Genomic DNA, 18,577 nt, shown 5'->3' on the forward strand with positions numbered 1-18,577 from the left:
AGGAGTGGAAGTCCATGGATACTGTATTTATAGATGGCTTTTTCTCTTTTCACAGGTGAGTTGAGTCAATTATTACTTTCCACGTATTTCTGTGTCTACCCAGTTGATGGCACCTAGCTAACAAGAAGCTCAGTTGTTATGAGAATCCAAAACTCCTTCTGACTGTGTCTTCTCTAAACTATTCGTCCAGAGAAAGATTTTATTATCAGTTTGACATATTAATCTGTAATCACATTATTTTTGCATTTTGTCTCTTTCATTAGATGTTAACTGATAAATCAACGGGGCACTCATCTTCACAGATTTTTCTTGTGAAGCATGAGATGGTCTGTAGATAAATCATTCTAACATTTAGACAACTGCAGTGGATTGGAACAACTGTTTCCGAAAGAGCTCTTTCAGCTGTTGTTCACTTGTTGCTTCTTTCTGTTGCATCAGCTCTCTGGTTCCTTTGGTTACCCCCCCCCCCCCCAGCCATCTGGCTTTGAGACTGAAGGACAATATGGCCTGCCTGAAGCAGGCCTCAGATTCTCCCAGTATTCTCTTCTTGCCCTAAAGAAAGAAAAGGAAATATTACAAAACTTTCATTACTTTCACATTAATTCAGACCAAATGTTCATTTTGAAGAGGGATGAGAATTTTTGTAGCTCTCCTACTGCCCCTTTGCCCCTTTTACTGCTCCCAGATCAAATTTAATTCTTCAAAATTATTAACACAGAATGTTTACGGTTATATTTAGACCTCCATATTGGTTAAGCTAGTCTGCTGCATGGACCAATGTAAGCCTTTATAAGGAGGGTGCTGGTGTGCTTTCCAGTTCAGATATACATACCTTGCTCTGACCCAGGGTTTGGTATGCATGCTCAGGTTATTGCCCCAGCTGCCATGTTTCTCAGAAGCTTCTCGCAAAAATCCTCTTTCAGGAGCCAGCTCCTCAGCTATTGCTCGGATGTGATATGGCTCAAATCCACAGCAGCCTCCAATGAAATGAATTCCTAAATCATAGGCCTTTCTTGCATATTTTTGAACATCCCATCTAGTTACAATTCTTGGCTCCAGACCTGCAAAGACATTCATATCTTAAATTTTCACCATGCTCCAGTTCACCGCATTTTTTTGTAAGAAATCACATTATTGAGACACTTGCACACTATTTGCAAAACTGGTTGTAGATGTAGATGTTTGAGCTGTCTGAGCTAGAATTAATAATGCAAACTTTCAGGAGTCTAGCTTTTAGATTCTGTTATGCTTTGCTGAGCTATGCTTGTTGTAAGCTGCTTTGGCTTTGAAAAACAGCACCTAATATCTTCTGAGACTGATCAAGCCCTAAGTCACATGCTTGCCATTCTGCCAGAGTTCTTAGCTGAAGTACTGGAGCACTTTCAATGTTATGCCCACAAGTCCAAAGAGTTCTTAATGAACAATCAATATCTGGGAAATCTGATTACAGTACTCTAATCTGTGAAAGGAGAAGGTATCATCAGCCTACCTGCAACAGGAATAAGCCTGCTTGTTATTCCTCAGGAATGCTTACTACACTTTTTTCCATGACCAGCTAATGGCAGGCAGTTGTTTCGCTGACAGCTGGGATCTGTAGCTATTTCTTAGCCCATCCCTTACTTAGTTATAAGCCCATCCATAAGCAGTTTGCTGCCTCAAGCCACTTCCTTGTGGAAAGTTCTGTGTGTAGATGACTTAGGATGGCTAAGATGCAACCTTTCTTTTGAACCCCTCTTCGTGTTGCAGGTTGTGGTAAGCAGAGCGGAGGGACGCCAGAGCTGAGAGGAAAGACGTGTGGAAGGAAAGGAACAGAAAGTGAGAAGAACAAGGAAAAGCACACCTGAAAGGGAAGGAGGCACAGGAGTTGCAGAACTGGAAAGAAAAGACCAGGGACTGGAGAAGAAACTTGAAGGAATAAAAATACAGGAATAAAGGAATAAAAATCCTCCCACTTCTTTATGCACATCTGCAGGAGATGAATCAGCTTGGTTATGAGGAGAGTGCAGCATGATGTCTGGGCACTGAACATTCCTCTAGGCAAAGAAGCCGTGGTGAGGTAGTAAGGTTCCAGCACCACAGCAGAAGTAGGATTCTTCTTCCTACATCCTGTCCCAGAAATGCCTAATATGCAAGAAGGTGATGCAAAGCAGATCTGCTCAAAGTCCAGTGAGTAGTTAAAGAGACAGAGTCAGAAAATAAAAAACAGAAGGGAAAAAAATGAAATGGTCTTAAACAGAAAATTATTGGTCTCAGAGGGAAAGACTGGACAACGGAAAAATAGATGGTCTAATATCAGAAGGAAAACCAGATTAAGCTATCTTAGAAAGCTGTTTAAATAAAAGTTTGTGTACAGTCCTGCAGATGTGAGAGAAAGCATCAGAAGCATCAATTCATGATTTCCTTGTCTCTCATATATCATTAAAAAGCTAATGCAAAATTGATACAAAACGATCAACAGTAAGAATGCAGCATCTTGCACTCAATTTATACCCGTATAAGCAACTAAACTCCAGGAGAACAGTATAGGGTGTTTCCCTGTCTTCTCCGTCACCCACCCTGTCACAATCAGTCCTTGTGTTTCAGGAGCATAAGGACAGCACCAACCTAACAGCTCTGAAGAAACATGGATAGACTCCGCCATAAGAACTGGCCACACATGGTGAAACATGGTGATTGAAAACAAGCAGTATGCTACGAAAAGAAGTTGCCACATAGATCACGTTTTGTGGGGTTTTCTTCCCCCCTCCCAAAAATGACTAACATTCTATTTTCCGTGCCTGTCAACGTACAGTATTTTTCTTGGCTTTATTCAGAATTAAATATCTCTAGCTTAACAGTTTATGTTATCATTTACAGTAAAAAGATATTGAAATTTTCATCAACTTCTGATGAGAAGATTGTAATGTGCGCCTAGATTTAGCCCCTCTGTACGTCTACTCTTGAGATAACTGGGTATGCTTTGACTGACCAGGACTTTTCTGTCTAAAACATTGTCCTTGCTTAACTGGTGACATTTGAGAGCAATTGCAGTAACACAGAAGGGAAAACACAGAAAACTGGAAAAAGTTCTAAAGATAAATAAATACTGCTGGTATCTAGATGCTGGAGTTTGCCAATACAACATAGCCAATGCTTTTCTAGAAACTGAGATCTTGTTGGCCTGTACAGAGGTTATGTACACTTCAAATACCTAAATGCCTCTTTGTGCATATTGCCTTCCACAAAAAGCAGAGTCAACTGGGTCAGTTTAACAATGATTTACCAAACTACTTCTCTGCCATCAAGTGATCAGTTGCTCCTTCTGGGTAGTGCAAACATTCACAGAACCAGGCTTCTCCAATTGACTCATGAAATTTCTGAAAACTGACATCTCATACAGTTTGCTTATAACATACAAACCAAGAACCATAACAAACCAAAGAGTGAATCCTTCAATTAACTTGATTACTTACTGCATCTGTTCTATCATTTTTGCTTGCAATCAGAGGAGTTATACGAAGGAATGAATAGGATAAATGAGTTCCTGACACTTTTAAACATCCCAGAGTATTTTCAGAACCCAGACATGTTGTTATTATCTAATGAATGCCTCAGGCTCATGCTTTATTCTTTTTCCTTCATTTACGTAGAGAGGACTTTTAAAATAAAATATCTTCCTGAAAATCACATCCATATCTTTTTTTTTTTTTCCTAAAAATTCAAGTTTCAGTTGTTTTAATACCTTATTTTATAGGCTGATCTTGAAAAGAAGAATGTATGATATCTGAAAATGAAGGCATTTTTCTAATCAATTTTAAAATGTTTAGGCTGCTTTTTTCCTCTTATCTTAAGAGGATGTGACCTTCTACATCCCAGGTGGGAATAAGCCCTAAATACACAAGCCTTATATACACATAAAGTGGCTGAATCTTTCGGTCTTTTGGGTAGAATTTCTGCTGAGCATAAGAGTGATGAATCCATCTCCAAACTGCTAATCCATTTGTAAGCAACATCAAAGAACATATTCCCTCTTCTGCTTTCTCTCTAATCTCACTTATCTTAGACAGTTACACTTGCAAGACTGAACCATTATGAGTGCAAGAATCATGCACCTATACTAATGATCCAGCTCCGCATATGCATTATACATTAAATCCCTATGCAGGTAAACATTATAGGGCTCATGGGCTAGACGTCACAACCGAGAATGCTGGGGAGCTCCAGTCCAAAGGCATTTAAAGTCTGGGTTGTTTTTAGTGTATTTGCTCTTGTTAATTTCTTTGGACTATTTTACAGCTGTCCTGAACAAGGTTCTATAGCACAAGAAAAAAAAAAACAACATTTTTTTTTAATTGATTTAGGTTGTGGCACTTTAACTGTTTTCATCATAATTTCACTTTCAGTCACATGCTGTGATACTGCTGAAATACTCTCATTATCTGGATGATCTTTAACCCAATCCATCTATGCAGAATGCCAGACAGGATAATTGAGACTGATCCTATTGTACAGGAGGATGCCTTGCAGTTTCAGCTTTGCTAAAAGCTAGGGGAAAAAAAGGAACAGACAGTAAATAAATTAAAAAAAAAAAAAAAAGATACCCTTGTCTTACCAAAGGGAAATTCTGGAAGGTCAATAAATCCTTGCTTCCCACAATCAGGTGTATGGAAAGCAAGTGGTTGGGACATCAGGTGAGCTTTCAGTTTAGCAGCGTGCAAGCCCTCTTTCATCAGTCTCACAGTTTCCAGGGAGGTATCTGGGTCAAAATGGCAGTTGACTCCAACAATAGAAGCACCTAGGAGGAGGAAAATAAATAAGTTCAAGTCACATCTCCCTAGGAAGTGGGAGGTGAAAGTTCTTAGCCACAGCACTCCATAAGCAGAGCAGTCCATCTGTACACCAGCACTATGAACACAAGCGTCCTGGTTTCAGCTGGGATAGAGCTAATTTCCTTCCTAGTAGCTGGCATAGTGCTGTGTTTTGGATTTAGGATGAGAATAATGTTGATAACACACTGATGTTTTAGTTGCTGCTAAGTAGTGCTTACACTAGTCAAGGACTTTTCAGCTTCCCATGCTCTGCCAGGTGCACAAGAAGCTGGGAAGGGGCACAGCCAGGACAGCTGACCCACACTGGCCAAAGGGCTATTCCGTACCATATGACGTCATGCTCAGTATATAAGCTGGGGGAGTTGGCCGGGGGGCAGGGATCGCTGCTCGGGGACAGGCTGGGCATTGGTCAGCAGGTGGTGAGCAATTGCATTGTGCATCACTTGTTTTGTATATTCTTTTATGATGATGATGATGATGATGATGATGATGATGATGATGATTTTCTCTTCCTGCTGTCCTATTAAACTGTCTTTATCTCAACCCACAGGTTTTACTTTTTTTTTCAATTCTCTCCCCCATCCCACCAGGAAGGGGAGGAGGGTGAGCGAGTGACTGTGTGGTGCTTAGTTGCCGACTGAGGTTAAACCACGACAACAAGGTAGTTGGATTAGAGCCAGCCTCAACTCTCCTGAGGCTGATCATTCCATTTACATCTCAGTTGCACTCTTTACCTTCCTGATGAGGAATCACATCTCCCACCCTCATGCAGTTGCTTTTCTCATCAGTGCTCAATCAGTGAAGACTGATTATGTACAGCCACATATACAAATAGCTAACAGGTTCCTAACACAGGTTCTGCCTTTGGATTTCAACTCTTAACTCCAAAGGAAAAGAGTAGTTCAGAACAGATATAATAAAACCCCTGTATGGTCGGTCCATCATGCCCCTGATTAATTCCTTCTGCCCTTCCCTTTGTCCTGCAGAAAACACAGCATTTGATAGGCAATAAGATTAATTTTTTCATTCTCTTATTCTCTCATCCTGGATTTGAACTGTGCTCCACACATTTCTAAAAACATGAGCAGAGAATCAAAGGCGGCTTTGGATTCTGCTTATGTTTCATAATCCTGAGCCCAGAATTTGGGGCTGGGTCTGTAATCAACTTTGAATAGTTTTAGGATTTTGTTCTACTCAGTATCAGCTGCCTGTGGCTATTGCTCCCAATACCATCCTGGTTAATAAGGATTTTATAGCTGCATTTTCATACTTTTTTTTACAGGACTGCTCTAGTAAAGTACACATAGAAACTCTTCCACAGGCTCAAAACTTTCATCAAGTATAATTGGGAAGCTATCTACTTGAGATACACATCCATTTATCTCAATGATTAAGGACTTAACTTTGTTCCATACTTTTAAAGTGCAGATTAAAACAGATTCTTACCAGCCTTTACCAGTCGGACAGCACATTGTCCGGGGGGCACGCCATGCATGTCTCCTTCTGGACAATGCACATTGTAGCTGCAACTGGCTTCCTAGATTCTTTTAGGACTTCAACAGCCCAGACAGCTTCTTCAACATGTTCAAAATACTGAAAGAAATTAAAAGTGGACTACTTTCGTTTCTTGGAGATGAAACATAAACACATTAATCCAGACCCCAAATTCACCAGCAATACAATGACTTGATTCTTTTCTGATTTACACTAACAGAATTCAGTTGAGTTCACTGACCACACAGTTAAAAAAGGATTTTAAAAAGTCAGAAGGAAAACTAAATCCAAAATAAAAAGATACTCATGTTTCAGAATAAGAATGCCCATACAGGGGGTTAATCAGGGATTTATCCCTGAAGAACTATTTTCATCTAGAAAAGTCACCATGGGTTGGTTACTTACGGAGTACAGGAGGAAACAGGAACTAATCAAGATCACATTAATCTATCCTCTTTGTACTGGTACAGAATTTGACTTGACTGAGATGATAGAAATTTAGGGTTCAAGGTCCTATTCTAGGACGCTTGCAGATACTGCTGTGCATTTAGAAAACATCTGATTCTACTGGAATAAAAGTATAACAGAAAATTTTAAAGAAGGAAGCAATATATACTTGTATTCCCTAAAGTAGACTAGACATCTTAAAGTTAACACACTGTGCCAGCTGAAGGCATGTACTTTTTTACAGATTTACCTCTGCAATTAGGAAGTCAACATTCTTCTTCATAAAGCCATCTAGTTGCTTTCGAAAGGCTGCTTTAACCTCTGCTTTATCCTTGCAGCTTAAGTATGATGGTGTTTGACTGAGTCCTCCAGCCACTAAAGCATCACCTTCATTAGCCACTTCTCTTGCAATGTCACAAGCAGCTTCATTCACTTTCTGGCACTATATGAATATAGATTACATCATTTTTACCTGGTCAGAGATATGCATGTAATTTCAGAGCACAAAAAGGACAAAAGACTTCTTCATATTCATTTATAATTTAAATGTATTTTTCTATAATATTGATTAGGAAGATCAGCATTTTTCAAAAAAATAACAAACATTAAGAAACAGATTTCTTGCAACTTATAAGTTATCATATTATCAAACACTAATACAAAAACATATTACCTTTAATACATCTTACACAAATAGTCTATAAAAAAGCAAATATTTGGTGTGAAGCAGAATTTTTTTTTCCTCTTAGAAAATAAGTTAGTTAGTTACACTTAAGTGTCTGCTTCTATTCTGAGATTTTGTGGATGGAAAAAAAGAGTAGTAATTTCAATTGATTTTTCATTCTGTTTCTTAATGTATTATTTTAGTATTTTGATAATTTTCAAAATTTAAGCTATGATATGATATAGAGTCATTTAAGGCACTTTTAAAAGGATGTCATTAATTACCTGATGTTAAAGTTACCAATTTAAGAATAGCAAAGGGAAACTTATCACTATATATGATTAATTAATCACCTAGACTGAAAGACACATTCCCTGTATACCCAAACCAGGATGACTAGAACAGCTTGTGAAAGAGGTTAAGCTGGGAAAAAAAGATTTTTGGAAAAGAATCATTATTTGGGATAGATAACAAGGACTGATTAGAGCAGGTTTCTTTGTGGCCCATGGGCTACTTAGAATCTACATAGGTTTCTCTCAGCTGAAGTTTTCCATGGCTGCCTCAAAACATCCAGATGATTTTTAAGGCTATTGCTGACAGAGTGTCTTCCATTTGCACTTCTGCTCAGGTACGTGTTTGGGAACACCAGGAGCTGGAGCCATAAACCAGTTAGAGCCTGGAGGAAACTGCTTCTAGAACTGGCAGCAAATCAAGCTTGAAAGTTTTGCTGCAATGCATTCCAGTTTCCAGTTGCTTTCCCAACCCCTCTTATCATTTTTCGTTGCAGCATGGCTAGTTCCAGAGGCACTATGTTTCTGGGATATCACTTCAGACATTTCGATGTTGCATCTATTGAATGTAAAGGTACAGCATTTCAGATAAATTTGGTCATATGACATTTTAATGTCTTAACCTCTTAATTAAGCCTCAAGTGTTTCCCTAGTGTCCAGATTGCTCTAGTTTCTGACTTGGGATATCTTCACATAAATATATTCCTTCCTCTCTGCGCCCTGGAGAATCTTCTCTATTTTCCAGAGGCTGAAATAATAGACAATAGGACCAAAGGGGAAAAGATCAGAGAAAACACCCAACGACAAATCTTCTAGTCTCAAAGGAACTATCTAGAAATGTTTGTGCCAGAAGTCCCAGTGGAGATGGGGCCTGCATCTAGTGAAGGCACCCAACATCCTACAACTCCTCTGTGTAGGGGGTAAGAAAACACCAACACAGTACTTCTGTTACTGTACCAGATTACCCTTACACATGAGAAGGGGAATACTGACCACAGTGTATACCTTGGATTTTTTAGTTGATATTTTATTGAAGACATGGTCCTAAAAAAACATTCAGTTCTTATTAGCAAGTCATTATTCTCCAGGATTCTTCACCATTTTTGCAGTTGATTTGTTTCTCTGGATGCTAAAGCATTTCTTTTTTTACAATTGATTTTGCTCTCTGTGCATTTAGTCCTCCCTATACTTTGTATGAAAACTCCAGTAAACTATCTCCTCAGATGGGAAAAATAAGATGTGGGCATCCTTTTTCCTCTCTTCATCTTTGCCCCATTTTGTTATTTTTTTTTTTTTCTTTCCCCTTTAACCTTGTCTTTCTTACTATTCCAAATTCTGAAATTGCACCATCTCATTCTTTGGTCCTCAAATATAACCAAAACTGTTATGACAAACTGTGAAAATACTTGATAATTCTTTCTATTAAACCTTTTGAAATGAATACACTTATTTCATATCTCCATCAAAATAGTATTTTACTCACACTTATTTCCTCAGCTACATAATTGCCCCTGTTCTCTAGTTTGTCCTCACTGGCATAAAATGTGAATGCCTGCAGAACATTGGATCCAGCTCTGAGGAATTCCCGGTGAAGCTGACAAACTGCAAAGAATTAAAAGAGACAAAGAAGAGATGTTTGGTACAGTTATTACTATTATTATCCCAAAACTAAATGTTTATTGAATTAATGTTACTGTAAAAGAAGTGATACTGTGTTTACTAGAAGAGCCATTATGAGGGAGTAGAAGCAGTACCCCAGTCTGTGTAGAATTCCTTTCTTCCCACTCTTAGAACATTAGGTAGAAAACTTCCTTCTTAGTTATTCTCTGCTAAGAATGACTGAAGATTTCTATATTTAGTTCATCAGTAGATTCAGATGCTCACGTACCCAAGAGTCGGGCCACTGAAGAACATCAAAACAACCAGCAGGTGGATCGGGCTGCTAAGATTGAAGTGGCTCAGGTGGATCTGGACTGGCAACATGAGGGTGGATTGTTTATAGCTCGGTGGGCCCATGACACCTCAGGCCATCAAGGAAGAGATGCAACAGACAAATGGGCTCGCGATCGAGGGCTGGACCTGACCATGGACGCTATTGCACAGGTTATCCATGAATGCGAAACATGCACTGCAATGTGTACCTCAAGGGGATTTGATTTTGGGTGAAAATAGCCAATGAACTGAATGGTATGATGTTAATTGCTATATAATACTGTATGTCATCACTTCTATGGTGGCTATATGCTATATCAACAGAATCACAGTAAGAATCACCCAGATTAATGAAGAATGAACTTTGATGGAACCGAGCAAAGTGCAGCGGTGATAGAACCATAACTGGCTTCAGCATGCAACAACCCAACACCACACACCATCTCTCCTGCCCTATAGGACTGTTATGAGAGATGAAGCCCAAAGTCATGGACCGAATGAACTCAACGGACATTTTAGAGGGATGGCCCATGGACTAAGGGAATGATATCTGTGTGTACATATCAAAAGACTGGAAAAGTGGTGGTGATTAATTGGAATGTATTGGAAAGGATAGGACCTGGGCATGACATAGATGGTATAGAATAAGGGGTGGATACTGTCCTGGTTTCAGCTGGGATAGAGCTAATTTTCTTCCTAGTAGCTGGCACAGTGCTGTGTTTTGGATTTAGGATGAGAATAATGTTGATAACACACTGATGTTTTAGTTGCTGCTAAGTAGGGCTTACACTAGTCAAGGACTTTTCAGCTTCCCATGCTCTGCCAGGTGCACAAGAAGCTGGGAGGGGGCACAGCCAGGACAGCTGACCCACACTGGCCAAAGGGCTATTCCGTACCATATGATGTCATGCTCAGTATATAAACTGGGGAGAGTTGGCCGGGGGGCAGGGATCGCTGCTCGGGGACTGGCTGGGCATGGGTCAGTGGGTGGTGAGCAGTTGCATCATGCATTACTTGCTTTAATAATAATATTATTATTACTACTATTTTATTTCAGTTATTAAACTGTTCTTATCTCAACCCATGAGTTTTCTCACTTCCACTCTTCCGATTCTCTCCCCCACCCCATCAGGGAGAAGGGAGGGAGCGAGCAGCTGTGTGGTTCTTAGTTGGTGGCTGGGGCTAAACCACAACAACCCACAAAACAATAATTATAATAATTTCTAGAACACTACTTATCATGTAAAACAGAGTTAAAACGCTCAACAGCTTATAGCAAATACAGGAATAATTTATTCCCTAGATATTGTATAGAGACATGAGAACACTGCAGTTTCTATGGCAGATGTTTGGAAAAGCTTTCCTGAAGTCTTGGTTCATCATACCTCATTGTCTACAGACAATCTGTGTCATTAGGGAAACATGTTAATGTGTCACGAGAATAAAATTACTGCCTTCAGCTACAACAAACACAGCATTCTATGCCAGAGAGGCTCAAACGGTAGTCTGAGTTGCTAGAGTCAATCTGCACACACAGCAGCACATCTGCTTTCAGTGAAGGAACAGTGTGGTGTCCCTTGCTTTTCTCTACTAGTACCAGTATTTCATTTCTAATTACAGCCTTGGGTAACCACACTGTGATTTAACACAGCAGTCACAAAGAACTATCCAGGAACATAGATTCTAGCAGAGCTACAATTCAAAGAGTCCCTGGAATTTGCCTGAACTATCGGGATCAAATTTCAGTTTTACAGCCTTTACACAGTCAAAACATTCCTAGTGCAGAGAGTATTCTTTTTCCTACATCATTAAAACAGGCTACTGAGCCCAACTAAAAGGACTGTCTCTGTATGTTTCTAGTGTTCTGTAGTTTGTTTTTCTATTCGCCCCCATGAAAAATCATTGATGAACACTAGTCAGGAAATGTGAAAAGGAAAAAATAATCTACAAATATTTTCACAAATGCTTTATGACATTTCCATAATAAACTAGATTTATTTACCCCCATGGTTAGTGCTCTTTAAATATGGTTCCTGCATTCCTAGAAGAATGTTTGGGATTTGTGTGAATAAGGATGGAGACATTGGTAGGCAAATGAAACATAATCTAACACGTATGAATAAGGAACTTTATATCCCAAACTATCAGGTATGTGAACAGCAGACTCTTGAATGGGTCTGCATTTGGAGGGAAAGAATAGCATTATAAGTAAAGTATCAGCCTGAATCTCATTCAATCCCAGGCAAATCATTTTTACCACTAGAATACACTTAGTATTATCAAGCCCACAGTAGTCTGCATGATGCTATCAAAAACCCAAACCACTCTAATTTACTTCTTGTGTGACTTCTAGCATGTTACTGAAGCTATGTTTTCTTCCACTATTTGAGAAATGAGGTAACAGCCACATATGAGGCTAAACAATTATTAAATTTGATGCATTTTAGGAGTCAGACATACAACACTGAGTTTTCATTTCAATCTACCATGAGTTGGACATTTCACAAAAGACACAGACTTAAGCTAACAGCAGATGGGGGCAGTAAGTGCATATGCATATTGCTCAGTACAGAGCAGTAGCTCAGATACCTGATCTGGCTCAGAAGAAATATTTAGATCTCATTTCTAAACTTGTCAGTCTGGCAAAACTTCTCCTCCCTTGTAACGGAGATAATGGCCTTCAACTCACTTTTTTTTTTTTCTTCTTTCTTTTTTTTTTTTTTCCCCTCCATCATTCCTTGCTGCAATCTCAGAACCTCCCTCATTCCTTACAAAGACAAGAAGGGCCGGTAGTTGTATGGTTTTTTACACCAGCTGGCTCAGACAGTTGGTCCTTCTGTTCTTTACACCTGCTTTCAAAATAACATGACCCTTGAGCATGCAGGAGCAAAGAGCAATAACAGAGGGGAGGCAGCACACTGCACTGAAAGAAATGAACACATTTCCAGTTAAGGGTGTATTTATAAATAGCCTACAAAGGGCTTATAAAAGTGTTATGTTACAGACATGAGCAATATGTTCTAGCAAATCAGTAGGGGGCTAACCTATGACTACTGATCACTTGTTTAAAACAAATCTGTGTGCCAATTTAGCCTATTTAAGCCATCTGCAACTGCCTCTATGTAAGGTAATGTCTTGCATTCCCCATGGACCGAGACCTACACTTCCTGAGAAGGCATGTGGAGAGGGTCAAAGACTTTTGTGGTACAAAAGAAATAAGCAAAGGGGAAACAAAGAGCATGGTATAAGCGCTACGATTTGTAAGATGGAATGCGCAGGGGCAGAAAAAGGTACAGGTGGAGAGAAAGAGAGAGGTGATAGGATGTATTTTTGGGAGATGAGGTTCAACAAATTAGGTCATCACCCTTTAAACCTTTGCTGGAGCACTGCATTATCTAAGGCTGTCCATGACCCTAAGTTAGGCATGCTACACAAAGTAACACTTGAAGGCTGAGAAGGATTAGGGGAAAAAATAGGTAAGGTGTACAAAGCAATGTAATAGAGAGGGCTAAGATCTCTATTTCTCCTTCTCCTCTTCTTCCTTCTTCCCCCTTTATAGAGGAAAAAGACTAATTTGGAAGGACATACACTTAAGACAGAACAAAGAAAATTTTTTTCCCAGGACATTCTGAATTAGCTTGTGGGATTAACTGCACATGATATTACTAGGGCAAATGCTTTATTGTAATGAAGCATACATAAATAGATAATAGCACCTGCTTTTGCACTATTTATGCTAAACACTATAATCTTTATGCTGTAAGGCATAGAATGATTGCTCATTTTGCCCCCCTCCACTGTAGACAGTCACTCCATTAAATGGGATAGGCAGAAGTTGAGTTAACACCCTTGGCACAGCAACTGATGCAATTTTATTGCAATTCTTAGGTTCTTATGAGGTTTATCAATCCTCATTTCACAGTGGAGCCAGATACATTAAATACTCCTCTTCCATTCCATTGTTTATTAAAAGCTGCCGTTTTCCTGAAGGAATTAATAAACAAACTGTATTCATTTATAATGGTCAGAACACAACAAAACAGATAGTTAACTGCAGAATTTTTTGTCACAAGATGTTGTGAAGGATAAACTTGATATCAGCTCAAGGACAGACTGGACATGTCCATGAGAGAGAAATCACTGAATGTTATTAAATACAAAGATACCATATCTGTGTCAAAAAGTCCCTGGGTTACAAATTACTGAAGACTGGGAAAGCATTCTGGAGAGGTATCACTGTATGTTTGCACTACTCATATTCTTTCCCAACCAACTGCTTTTGACCAGTGTTAGAGCAAGAATAAGGGGTACGATGATTAGGGGGTCTATAGATTCTTAGACTATTCTTAACAGTGTGTAATTCTACATTGTCAAGCAACCCACTACAAGTTCCTATATATTTATTATTTATCCAACCATGTTTACCTTCACTATAGAATCACCATTTCCCAGTAAAACTGACCTGCTTCTGGGTGTTCTACCGTTGCTTCGGGAGTCCAAGGCCTAGCTTTTACATACCCCCTCTTTTCAAGAGCAAAGACGAATCCTCCATCTCCAATCACAAATTCTCCAGCATCTAAACGCTCTAGAATACCCTGCAGAAAGCAGGAAGAAAGGTTAATAATTACAGTTCTTCAGTTTTGTGGGCTTCCTTTGTTGACATTTCCTGTATTTGCAAAGCAGATATAATTATTTGTGGGCTACCAGAAACATCTTTGCCATAATAATAAGAAGTAATCCATTTCCTTCTTGAAATTCTCTTTAAAGAATAGTAGGTGATCTGTTTTACAACATAAGGCGTTAATATATGCATATATATTACATAAGACTTTTAATTATTCAGTTTATTGTATTCCAGAGATATAGTCCCCAGAACTAGAAGTCAATGGTCTAATTCCATTCCTATGAAAGTAAAACACAGTCTCAAATTCTCCTGTAAAATATATGTGAAACTTTTTAAAATGAAACACTAGTATCACTGACCTCTTCATTAGCTCATTTGCTCTTTAGCTACAAATGCCATCATGACAGAGCCTCAGCACAAGTAGCTTGTGACACAAGATGGCACAACAAGCATCAAAAAAAGTAAGCATGTAACATTTTCCTAGCAAATAAGACACATCTCAGAATGCTGGCCTCCATTTTCTGACAGACTTTTCACTGGCCTGGGTTTCCTTACCTAGACTTACAAAATGAAAGAAAATCCTGCTTCTTTTGCACAGCCCAGAAATGTTTTAAGATGCCAAATTACAAACCTTACAGCACCCTGTGATTAACCTTGCTTCTGCCTTGAACTCTACACTAACACAAGGAAAGTGGTAATTATTTTTTTTTGTAAAATGAAAAACATGAATACAAAATATATTGATTGCACCTAATACATATTATTTTTTGTATTCCTTTCATTGCTTCATTGGATTGTTCAAATTTTCAAAAAAGTACCTTGCTGTTATACTAAATAGTACTAAATTCTGCCAGTAGATTACAAACATAATTCTATTTGACTTTAAAAAGTGGATTAATGCAGACCCATTACATTAACAAAGGTAGTGGGTACAGAAAAAGATTTTAAAAAATCAAAGGTAAGACTGAAATTGCTGTCCATAGTTATCTTTTCCTGATGGCCTACTAGCGTTTCAGTAGATGAAATTTGAGGGAGTAGGGGAAAAAAAAGCACCTTGCGGACATAGAGTTGAGTGTGTTTTTTTGTGTTGAGAGGAAGGGTTTTTTAACAATTAGCCTCCAACCTTTAGTAGATTATCTTTCTTGATAATTTCTCCTTCATTCATTCAATTATCTCACACCATACATCCAGGAAAGAAAAACACTTATAACATCTCAGCACTGCCCTTTAGGCAGCATGAGAGTATGCCTTTCCAACAAGAAGGTGCACTGTGCCAACTATGCCAGTTCCAGTACCAAGCATAGCAGTGTAAGGCTACTTGGAGGCCACAAAGCCTGGCTGAGAGGGTCGGCGTTTTTGGCCCAGGCACTGACATAGCAGCAAGGTGATGGGGCTTCTCTGCACAGTGTTGCTGTGCAGATATATGAGCTAGGCCAAGTGTTGGCTTGCAGATGTCTGCATCACATTCCATTGCACATTCTGGACTTTCCAAAATATTGACGTAATTAACTTTACAACGTTAAGAAAAAGTGCAAGCTTTTATCTTTATTTCAGCAGGACCAGGGCAAAACTCAATCTACAATACTCAGTCTCCAAAACTCAGTAATTTTCAATAAGTCTACAAGTCGTGCCTGTCTATTAGGGCAATTCTGTTGTAAGTGTAAATGTCAGGAGGCTTTGTAAAGATTGTGTTTGCAATTAACTAATTTGCAGTTGTAACAGAATGCCTCAAATGGGGCCAGAGAAAGGCACCCAAGGGATCACTGGTTGAGTCCCTGCTTCCTCTGCCTGCCAAGGAATCTTTTACAGACAGAGCCTGCTTCAGAAGTTTAATATGCAGAGAACAGGAGTGCAGAGGGGAAAACAAAAAAAAAAAATCTTAAATGTATAAGCAACCTCAGTTGTTGCTTGTTAACTGAAGATTACATTACAATAGATACATGTTGACACAATATATAGATATATTTAAATGCACTACAATCAACAGGTTTTTTTTTTCAAGTCCCTTCTAGGATTTAACAGCAGTTTCCCTTCACAGTTCTAGCTTTTTTAAACTGCACTTTAAAATAATCTTCACTTTTGACACACAGAAGCAACATAAGCCATGACTGAATAGATTGTGGTATCTTAATATATAATATATTGTGATATATTAAACCTAGCATCAGGGCATCTAATAGCAGGTGACATAACTATAAAGCACAAAGTGCTTAAACTTACTTTGTCAGTTCAGATTGGCTCAAAATGGAAATAACTTTTTTGCGGACTTTATTATAGGTCTGATATCATCTCTTCACACCATTTTTACTTTATCTATACTGGATAAAATACCATTGGTTCAAACAGCATATAGCTAGCATGAGTTCAGCATCAACATTGTTTTGTTCTGCCCCAGAGAACTACAACTGTGTGCTCATGCCCAATCCAGATCAAAATTGTACTGTCAAGTGATCCAGTAGTACACAGATCTGGTATTAAATAACAAGAAATAGTATCTGTAAAAAGCTAACCAGGGCTTTTTTGAGCCATCTTTTCACTGCTTCACTTTTGCTACCATGAACAAAGTTGCACCACAGTCCATACATCTATCCACGGAAGGAGTGCAAATGACTGTATGAAGATATTCCCCCAACCAACTTTAAGAATGTAACCGAACCATATAAGTGAAAAGCCTGCTTGGTCTACCTATATCCTATCTTTCCATCGGTGGAGAGAAAAAAAGCATCTCAAAATAACTATTCAGATCTTAAGTGAGCCCTCAAGAAAGGCTTATCTCTGTCCATTGCCTGTAGGAGAACCTAGGGCAATTGCCTTCTGCTAGGTGTCTGAAGTTAGGTGGCATGTGCCAAAAAATAAGCAGCAGAACAAATACCTCCTCACCTCCTTCCTTTATAACTGAGCTACCTGAAAGGCATAGAGTTCATAGACTTCTTCCCATATCCTTCTGTTCTCTTACTCTAGACTTATATGCTACATATAAAACCAAATAAAAACAGTTCTGAGTAAGAAGTGTCCAGTGTCCTACTAATAATACTGTCCTTCCAAACAGAAGGTAGAATACATGATTCCACTGACCCTCCCAAGCAGCACTGCAGGGTAGCAGTACTGGTATATGTCAGAGAGTCTGATTTAGATATTGCTCAAATGTTTATCTTGATGGCCAGAATGGCTGATGCCTGAATAACCTTTTATACTGGCTTATTTCTTTAGCTAAATGAGAGTGCGAAGGGCATGCATATATTGGAGACTGCGCTCCTATTACAAACACTGTTGGTATTCAGTCATATAAATAAAGGGAAGAGCAATTTGGGGCTTTTAGAGTTGTCAGGACGCTGGAGACAGGAATCCCATCCAATGAAGGTTTATGCTTACAATATTTACAATTTTAATGTGTTGTGAGCACTGCTTAGTTTGCATATCAAATAATATTAAGCAAAATGGTTTTGAACTTTGGTGGCTTCAGTCTATGTGTTGAGAGAAATCAAGATTCTGTGAGCTGTTACAGCATTAAGTTGAATCTAATCTATCTATCTCATAACAGTGTCCAAATGTCTTTAATGGTTTGATGCTGAATAGGTATAGTTATTATTACGTCTTTACTTTAGCTTTTCACAATATGCCCTTACCCGCAGAAATACCGAGTACCTTACTTGGAGGTTAAGTGCGGTTTGCGGGTTGTGCCAGTTTTGCAGCAGCTCCCCAGGAAAGCCTCCGGGCAGGACCCCGAGGGGGCGGGAGAGGCGGCCGGGTACAGCGGAGCCCCAGCCCGACCCAGAGTCGAGCTCTGCCCTGTGCCGCTGGGAAGCTCCCGCCGCTCCCCGCCTGCGCGCCTCGCAGCACCGGCGCGAGGCTGCCTCTGCCCTACCGCGTGGTCCCGCTAGGGCAGCGCCCGCACCGCGGCAGGGGCACCCCTCCCAGCGCCCGCCGCTGCCCCCACGCCGGACAGGGGAACGGGCCCGCCGAGAGCAGGGGACCGGGGCCGAGCAGGGGAGGGAGGTGGGGGAATTATCCTTTTGCCCTGTTTCGTGGTCTTCCTGATCGGCAGCATTTTCCTCGCCAAAGGACGCTGGCTACCTGAGACTACCCAGACGACTCGGCACGAAGCAGAAGATAACCCGAGCGCTCAGCCCGCACTTTTATAACGCGGGGAGGAGGCGGGCCGCGGTGAGCAGCGCTGCGAGCGACACCCCCGGCCGGCCCGGCCCCTGCCTCCGCGGGGCGCCCTGGCACGGCCCGGGACTGACCCGCCCCCTCCCGCCACCGCCCCCGCCTGGCTCGGGGACGAGCACTGGGGGTGGGGATCGGGAGGCGCCCGGTA

At 40.0% G+C, this 18,577-nt stretch overlaps 1 pseudogene across 1 annotated transcript; it reads right to left on the reverse strand.

Annotated features, from left to right (window-relative positions):
- Positions 1-351: 351 nt before the first annotated feature.
- On the reverse strand, positions 352-18,307 carry LOC309601762 (betaine--homocysteine S-methyltransferase 1-like; annotated as a pseudogene). The gene is made up of 8 exons: positions 18,269-18,307; positions 14,098-14,230; positions 9,187-9,305; positions 7,000-7,191; positions 6,255-6,401; positions 4,592-4,774; positions 833-1,061; positions 352-552 (listed from the first exon to the last, which is right to left on the reverse strand). The product of its transcript is annotated as a betaine--homocysteine S-methyltransferase 1-like (transcript).
- Positions 18,308-18,577: the final 270 nt, after the last annotated feature.

Source organism: Platalea leucorodia, assembly GCF_965183815.1.
Source record: "Platalea leucorodia genome assembly, chromosome: W".
In the NCBI taxonomy this organism is placed as follows: domain Eukaryota; kingdom Metazoa; phylum Chordata; class Aves; order Pelecaniformes; family Threskiornithidae; genus Platalea; species Platalea leucorodia.